The sequence below is a fragment of the Apodemus sylvaticus genome, chromosome 4 (assembly GCF_947179515.1).
Source record: "Apodemus sylvaticus chromosome 4, mApoSyl1.1, whole genome shotgun sequence".
Classification (NCBI taxonomy): domain Eukaryota; kingdom Metazoa; phylum Chordata; class Mammalia; order Rodentia; family Muridae; genus Apodemus; species Apodemus sylvaticus.
The window spans coordinates 168,883,031-168,891,117 of NC_067475.1; positions in this window are offsets into that span (position 1 = coordinate 168,883,031).

Below are 8,087 nucleotides of genomic sequence, written 5' to 3' on the forward strand. Positions count from 1 at the left end.
CTGCATGCTGACCTCCAGTTGAACCAGCACCATTTGTTGAAAAGGCTATCATTTTTCCATTGGATGTTTTCAGCCCCTTTGTCAAGGATCAAGTGGCCATAGGTGTGTGGGTTCATTTCTAAATCTTCAGTCCTGTTCCATTGATCTGCTGCCTGTCACTGTACCAATACCATGCAGTTAACACTATTGCTCTGTAGTATTGCTTGAGGTCAGGGGTACAGATTCCCCAAGAATTTCTTTGGTTGTTTAGAATAGTTTTAGGTATCCTGTGTTTTTTGTTATTCCAGATGAATTTGAGAATTGATCTTTCTAACTCTATGAAGAATTGAGTGGGGATTTTGATGGGTATTGTGTTGAATCCGTATATTGCTTTTGGAAAAATGGCCATTTTAACTATATTAATCCTGCCAATCCATGAGCATGGGAGGTTTTTCCATTTTTTGAGGTCTTCTTCCATGTCCTTCTTCAGAGTCTTGAAGTTCTTGTCATACAAATCTTTCACATGTTTGGTAAGGTACTTTATACTGTTTGTGGCTATTGTGAAGGGTGTCATTTCCCTAATTTCTTTCTCTGCTTGCTTTGAGTATAGGAAGGCTACAGATTTGATTGAGCTGATTTTATAACCTGCCACTTTGCTGAAGTTGTTTATCAGCTGTAGGATTTCTCAAGTGGAGTTTTTGGGACACTTAAGTAGACTATCATATCATCTGCAAATAATGATAGTTTGACTTCTTCCTTTCCAATTTTTATCCCCTTGACCTCCTTATGTTGTCTAGTTTCCCGAGCTAGGACCTCAAGTACAATATTGAAAAGACAAGGAGAAAGGGGGCACCACTGTCTAGACCCTGGTTTTAGTGGGATTGCTTCAAGTTTCTCTCCATTTAGTTTGATGCTGGCTACCGGTTTGCTGTATATTGCTTTAACTATGTTTAGGTATGGGCCTTGAATTCCTGTTCTTTCCAAGACTTTAAGCATGAAAGGATGCTGAATTTTGTCAAAGGCTTTTACAGCAGCCAAAGAAATGAACATGTGGGTTTTTTTTCTTTGAGTTTGTTTATGTAGTGGATTGCATTGATGGATTTCCATATATTGAACCAACCCTGCATCCCTGGGATAAAACCTACTTGATCATGGTGGATGATCATTTTTATGTGTTCTTGGATTCAGTTGGCAAGAATTTTATTGAGTATAATTGCATTGATGTTCATAAGGTAAACTCGTCTGAAGTTCTCTTTCTTTATTGGATCTTTGTGTGGTTTTGGTATCAGCATAATTGTAGCTTCATAGAAGGAATAGAGTATTTTCCTTATGTTTATATTTTGTGGAATAGTTTAAAGAATATTGGTGTTAGGTCTTCTTTGAAGGTCTGATAGAATTCTGCACTGAAGCCATCTAGTCCTGTGCTTTTTTTGGTTGGAAGACTTTCTATGGCCTCTTCTACTTATTTAGGGGTTATGGGACTGTTTAGATGGTCTATTTGGTCCTCATTTAATTTTTGTATTTGGTATCTGTCTAGGAAATTGTCCATTTCCTCCAGATTCTCCAGTTGTGTTGAGTATAGGCTTTTGAAGTAGGAGCTGATGATTTTTTAATTTCCTCAGTTTCTGTTGTTATATCCCACTTTTCATTTCTAATTTTGTTAATTTGGAAGCTTTCTCTCTACCCTTTGGTCAGTCTGGCTAAGGGTTTATCTATCTTGTTGATTTTCTCAAAGAACCAGCTCCTGGATTCGTTGATTCTTTGTATGGCTCTCTTTGTTTCCACTTGATTGATTTCAGCCCTGAGTTTGATGATTTCCTGTCTTCTACTCCTCCTGGGTCAATTGGCTTCTTTTTGTTCCAGGGCTTTCAGGTGTGTTGTTAAGCTGCTAGAGTATGCTCTCTCCATTTTCTTTTAGGTGGCACTCAGGGCAATGAGTTTTCCTCTTAGCACTGCTTTCATTGTGTCCCAAAGATTTGGGTATGTTGTGCCTTCATTTTCATTAAATTCTAAAAAGTCTCAGATTTCTTTCCTTATTTCTTCTTTGGCCACGGTATCATTGAGTAGAGTATTGTTCAGCCTCCATGTGTATGTGGGCTTTGAGTTGTTTTTGTTGCTATTGAAGACCACTCTTTCTCCATATTGATGTGATAGGAGGCATGGGATTAGTTCTATCTTCTTATATTTGTTGAGGACTGTCATGTGACCATTTATATGTTTGATTTTGGAAAAGGAACCATTAGGTGCTGAGAAAAATATATATTCTTTTGCTTTAGGGTGAAATGTTCTAAAATATCAGTCAAATCCAATTGGTCCAAAGCTTCAATTGGTTTTACTGTGTCCCTGTTTAGTTTCTGTTTTCCTGATTGATTCATTGAGGAGAGTGGAGTGTAGAAGTCACCCACAATTATTGTGTTAGGTGCAATGTGTGCTTTGAGCTTTAGTAAAGTTTTTTGTTTTTTGTTTTTTGGTTTTTTTTTTTTTTTTTTTTTTTTTTTTTTTTTTTTTTTTTTTTTTTTTACAAATGAGGGTGCCCTTGCATTTGCGCACAGATGTTCAGAATTGAAAGTTCTTCTTGGTGGATTTTTCCTTTGACCAGCAAGAAGTGTCCTTCTGTGTCTCTTTTGATGACTTTAGGTTGGAAGTCAATTTTATCTGACATTAGAATGGCTACTCCTGCTCGTTTCCCGAGACCACTGGCTTGTAAAATTGTCTTCCAGCCTTTTACTCTAAGGTAGTGTTTGTGTTTGACACTAAGGTGTGTCTCCTGTATGCAGCAAAATATAGGGTCCTGTTTCCTTATCCAGTCTGTTAGTCTATGTCTTTTTATTGGGGAATTGAGTCCATTGATGTTAAGAGATATGACGGAATAGTGATTATTTCTTCCTGTCATTTTTGATGTTATTTTTATATTTGAGTGGTTATCTTCTTTTGGGTTTGATGAAAGAAGGTAACTATCTTGCTTTTTCCAGGGTGTAGTTTACCTCCTTGTATTGGAGTTTTCCTCCTATTATTCTTTGTAGAGCTGGGTTTGTGGAAAGATATTGTTTAAATTTGGTTTAGTCATGGAATACTTGATTTCTCAATCTATGGTGATCGAGAGTTTTGCTGGGTATAGTAGTCTTGGCTGACATTTGTGTTTTCTTAGAGTCTGCATGAGATCTGCCCAGGATCTTGTAGCTTTCTTGGTCTCTGGTGAGAAGTCTGGTGTGATTCTGATAGATCTTCCTTTATATGTTACTTGGCCTTTTTCTCTTATTGCCTTTAATATTCTTTCTTTGTTTAGTGCATTTGTAGTTTTGATTATTATGTGACAGGAGATATTTCTGCTCAGGTCCAGTCTGTTTGGAGTTCTGTAGGATTCTTGTACATTCATGGGCATCTCTCTCTTTAAGTTGGGAAAGTTTTCTTCCATAATTTTGTTGAAGATATTTGCTGGCCCTTTCAGTTGTAAATCTTCACTCTGATGTATACCTATAAGCCTTAGGTTTGGTCTTCTCATTGTGTGCTGGATTTCCTGGATGTTCTGGGATACAAGCTTTTTGCATTTTGCATTTTCTTTGACTGCTGAGTCAATGGTTTCTATAGTATCTTCGGCATCTGAGATTCTTTCTTCTATCTCTTGTATTCTGTTGTTATTTTCATTTATGGCCCCTGATTTCTTCTCAAGGTTTTTTATCCCCAAAGTTGTCTCCCTTTGTGATTTCTTGGTTGTTTCTACTTCTATTTTTAGATCCAGGATGGCTTTCCTCATTTCCTTCATTTGTTTGTTTGTGTTTTCCTTTAAAGGTCTCTGCTCTACACTTTGCCTCTGTAAAATATAAAATATAAAATAATATGAAGTATAAAATAATACAAAATAGAAAATAGAATATAATATAAAATACAAAACGCAACATGCAAAATACAAAATACAAATTATAAAATATAACATAAAAGTGTATAATAAAAACATGATAAAGGTATCACACCCTTTCTGGAGAAATCCCAATAAATGAGCAGTTTTAGTCAAAGATTGTTTTGTTATTTTGCCTTAAACTACAGGACCATGTTTCTTTGGGGGGGAAAAGGAGAAGTGTTGGCTAAATGTTTGTTCTTGTCTCTGAAATTAGAGCTTTGTACTCAATTCACTCATAAACTTGGCTAGTCTGAAGGTTCAACAGAATACTTTATATTGCTATCTTTAAATCTTAGTCTGTTGATATGTAGAGAAGAATGTTCTTCTCCCTTGCTGCCTTCAAAGAACATAAGAACTTTGGCTTCCAGAGTAGCATGTGAACAAAAATCATGGAAACTATCTTGTCCTCTTGCAACGAAGGAACACAGAAGTCAGATGTTGATATGTCTAGAAATATGTGACTAATGACAAATAGGATCCTATAAAATAAGTTCCATCAAAAAACAGAGAGAGACAAAGAGAACCTTTTTACAATAGATACTATTTTTAGCTAGTACCATGATTATAAAGCTCTACAGTGTATTGCATATTTGATATATATCATACATTTTGTGTTATATAAAAACATAAATATGTGATTGTATCTCTTTCACAGACAGGTGATAAATCAATAGGTAAATGATCACTGGGAAACAGATAAGCAAGCAAACCTAGAAACAGACTTCTTAAACTTAAGAAAGGGAAACCAGAAGAAGCAAGCATGGGAGGTGAGGTAGGTTTTTACACAGAGCAGACGTTGCAGGATATAAAACCACTTCATTTGCTTTTATATCCTTGCTGCCTGGCAGCTCTGCAGCTAAGTGCTTCCCTCTTACCTGGAATAGAGAATAAAGGAAAATCTCCTACCTCTTCTTTGCCAACCTTTCAGTTAAATCCCAGCCAGCAATCTGCACTTAGTTCTAAAGTGACTCTTTCTAATACTTGGAATTACATTAAATATATTAGGATTAATGATACCCCTTATTTGACTGTAACCAAAAATAGAAATTACACCAGGGAAACCAATGTGTCCATTGTCTAGATTTCAGAATCCCGAATAAAGTGACAACAAAAGAAGTGCCATCTGTTATAAATAATACAGGTTGATATCAGAGTATTTACTAAACACCAATTAAGTGATATTTGCTCAAATCATGAAGATGAATATTCCTTTCACAGAACAAGGTAAATGTTCAATCCAAAAATATAATTATATCTCCACCTGGTGGACAATGATGATAGAACATGTATAAAAGGTAAAATATATAACATTTTCTGTATCCATTACTCTGTTGAAGGATATCTGAGTTCTTTCCAGCTTCTGGTTATTATAAATAAGGTTGCTATGAACATAGTGGAGCACGTATCCTTACTATATGTTGGAGCATCTTCTGGATATATGCCCAGGAGTGGTATGTCTGGGTCCTCAGGTAGTACTATGTCCAATTTTCTGAGGAGCCACCAACCTGATTTACAGAGTGGTTGTACCAGCTTGAAATCCCACCATCAGTGGAGGAGTGTTCCTTGTTCTCCACATCCTTGCCATCTGCTATTACCTGATTTTTTTATTTTAGCCATTCTGACTGGTTTGAGGTGGAATCTGAGGGTTGTTTTGATTTGCCTTTCCCTGATAACTAAAGTTGTCAAACATTTCTTTAGCTGATTCTAAGCCATTCAAATTTCTTCAGTTGAAAATTCATTGTTTAACCCCTTCTTAATATGGTTATTTGATTCTCTTGGGTCTACCTTATTGAGTTATTTGTATATATCAGATATTAGCCCTCTATTGGATATAGGATTGGTAAAGATCTTTGTCCAATCTATTGGTTGCCATTTTTGTCTTATTGACAGTGTCTTTGCCTTATAGAAGCTTTGATATTTGATAAGGTCCCATTTGTCATGTCTTGCTCTTAGAACCCAATCCTTTAGTGTTCTGTTCAGGAAATTGTCCCTTGTTCCCATGTTTTTGAGGCTCTTCCCCATTTTCTCTTCTATAAGTTTCAGTGTATTTGGTTTTATGTGGATGTCTTTGATCCACTTGGACTTAAGCTTTGTACAAGGAGATAGGAATGGGTCGGTTTGAATTTTTCTACAAGCTGACAGCCAGTTGAAACAGCACCATTGGCTAAAAATTCTGTCTTTTTTCCATTGGATGGTTTTAGTTCCTTTGCTAAATATCAAGTGACTATAGTTGTATGGGTTCATTTCTGGAACTTCAATTCTATTCCATTGATCTTCCTGTCTGTCTCTGTACCAATATCATACAGTTTTAATCACTATTACTCTGTAATACCACTTGAGGTCAGGGATGGTGACTACTCCAGAAGTTCTTGTATTGTTTTTTTGTTTGTTTGTTTTATTTTATTCAAAACAGGGTTATAAAACACGCTATAGCCCTGGCTGTCCTGCAACTCACTCTGAAGACTAGGCTGGCCTTGAACTCAGAAATCTACCTGCCTCTCCCTCCCAGAGTGTTGGGATTACAGGAGTGTGCCACCACCACCCAGCTTAAAGATTTATTGATTTATTTTATGTATGTGCATTCAGACACCCCAGAAGAAGGCATCAGATTCCATTAGATTAATCAGATGGTTGTGACCCACCATGTGGTTGCTGGGATTTGAAGTCAGGACCTTCAGAAGAGCAGTCAGTGCTCTTAACCCCTGAGCCATCTCTCCAGCCCAGATCTTTTATTGTTGAGAGTTGTTTTCCTATTCTTGGTTTTTTATTATTCCAAATGAATTGGCAAATTGCTCTTTCTAAAGATATGTAGATTTGCATTGGAATTTTGATGGGGATTGCTTTGAAACTGTAGATTGCTTTTGGCAAGATGGCCATTTTTACTATATTAATCCTGCCAATCCATGAGCATGGGAGATCTTTCCATCTTCTGAGATTTTGGATAATGTAGTGCTACCCAGCTATTAAAAACGATGGATTTATGGAATTCTTAGGCCAATGGATGGAACTAGAAAATATTATCCTGACTGAGTGAGGTAACCCAATCACAAAAGAACACATATGGAGTGCACTCATTGATAAGTGGATATTAGCCCAGAATCTCAGAATACCCAAGATACAATTCACAAACCACATGAAGCTCAAGAAAAAGATTGAGCAAAATGTGGGTGCTTCAGTTCTTTGGAGAAGGGGAACAAAATACTCACAGGAGCAAATTAGGAGATAAAGTGTAGGGCAGAGGCTGAAGGAAAGGCCATTCAGAGACTGTCCCCACCTGGAGATTCATCCCATATACAGTCACCAGTTCCTGACACTATTGTAGATACCAAGAAATGCTTGATGAAAGGAGCCTGATAATGGTTGTTTACTGAGTGGCCTTGCCAGAACCTTACAAATACAGAGCCAAATGCTCTCAGCCAAAAACTGGACTGAACACGGGGTCTGCAATGGAGGAATTAGAGAAAGTACTGAAGGAGCTGAAAAGGTTTGCAACCTCATAGGAAGAACAACAATATCAGCCAACCAGATGCCTCCCCCGCGCCCCCCCCCAGCTCCTAAGTACTAAGCCATCAACAAAGGAGTACACATGACTCCAGTTGCATATGTAAGGGATGATTGCTTTGTCAGGAACCAAAGGGGAGAGAGGTCCTTGGTCCTATAAAAGCTTGATAGATGCCCCAGGATAGGGTAATTGAGCACACAGAAGTGGGAATGGGGTGGGTGGTGGAAAAACCTCATAGAAGCAAGGGGAGGGAGGATGGGATAGGGAGTTCCTGAAAGGGGGGGAAACCACAAAAGGGAGCAACATTTGAAATGTAAATAAAGAAAATATCCAATAAAAGAAAAGTAAAATCTAAGAAATTTTCAATACTAAAAAACAGCAAAGCCCGATTGACATGAAATTCTTAGTGAAAAAAGCATAATTTGCTTACGATATCTTATCATGATGACTGTGACTATTTTAACATCACAATATTGGCATCACTTCTCATTAAGAAGTGCATTTAGAATAGGATAGTTTATCTGTGCATTATAACTTGTCTTATATGGGAAGATGTGGATATTTAAAATAGTATTGAAAATCACTTTCTTTGGCTTAACGGATATTTGGGAAATTCTGTGAAAATTCTGAATAAAGACAGTAAGAGATATTGATAGTTATCAGATAAGTGAAATAAAATTCAGAATAAAGCAAAATCAAAGATGAAAA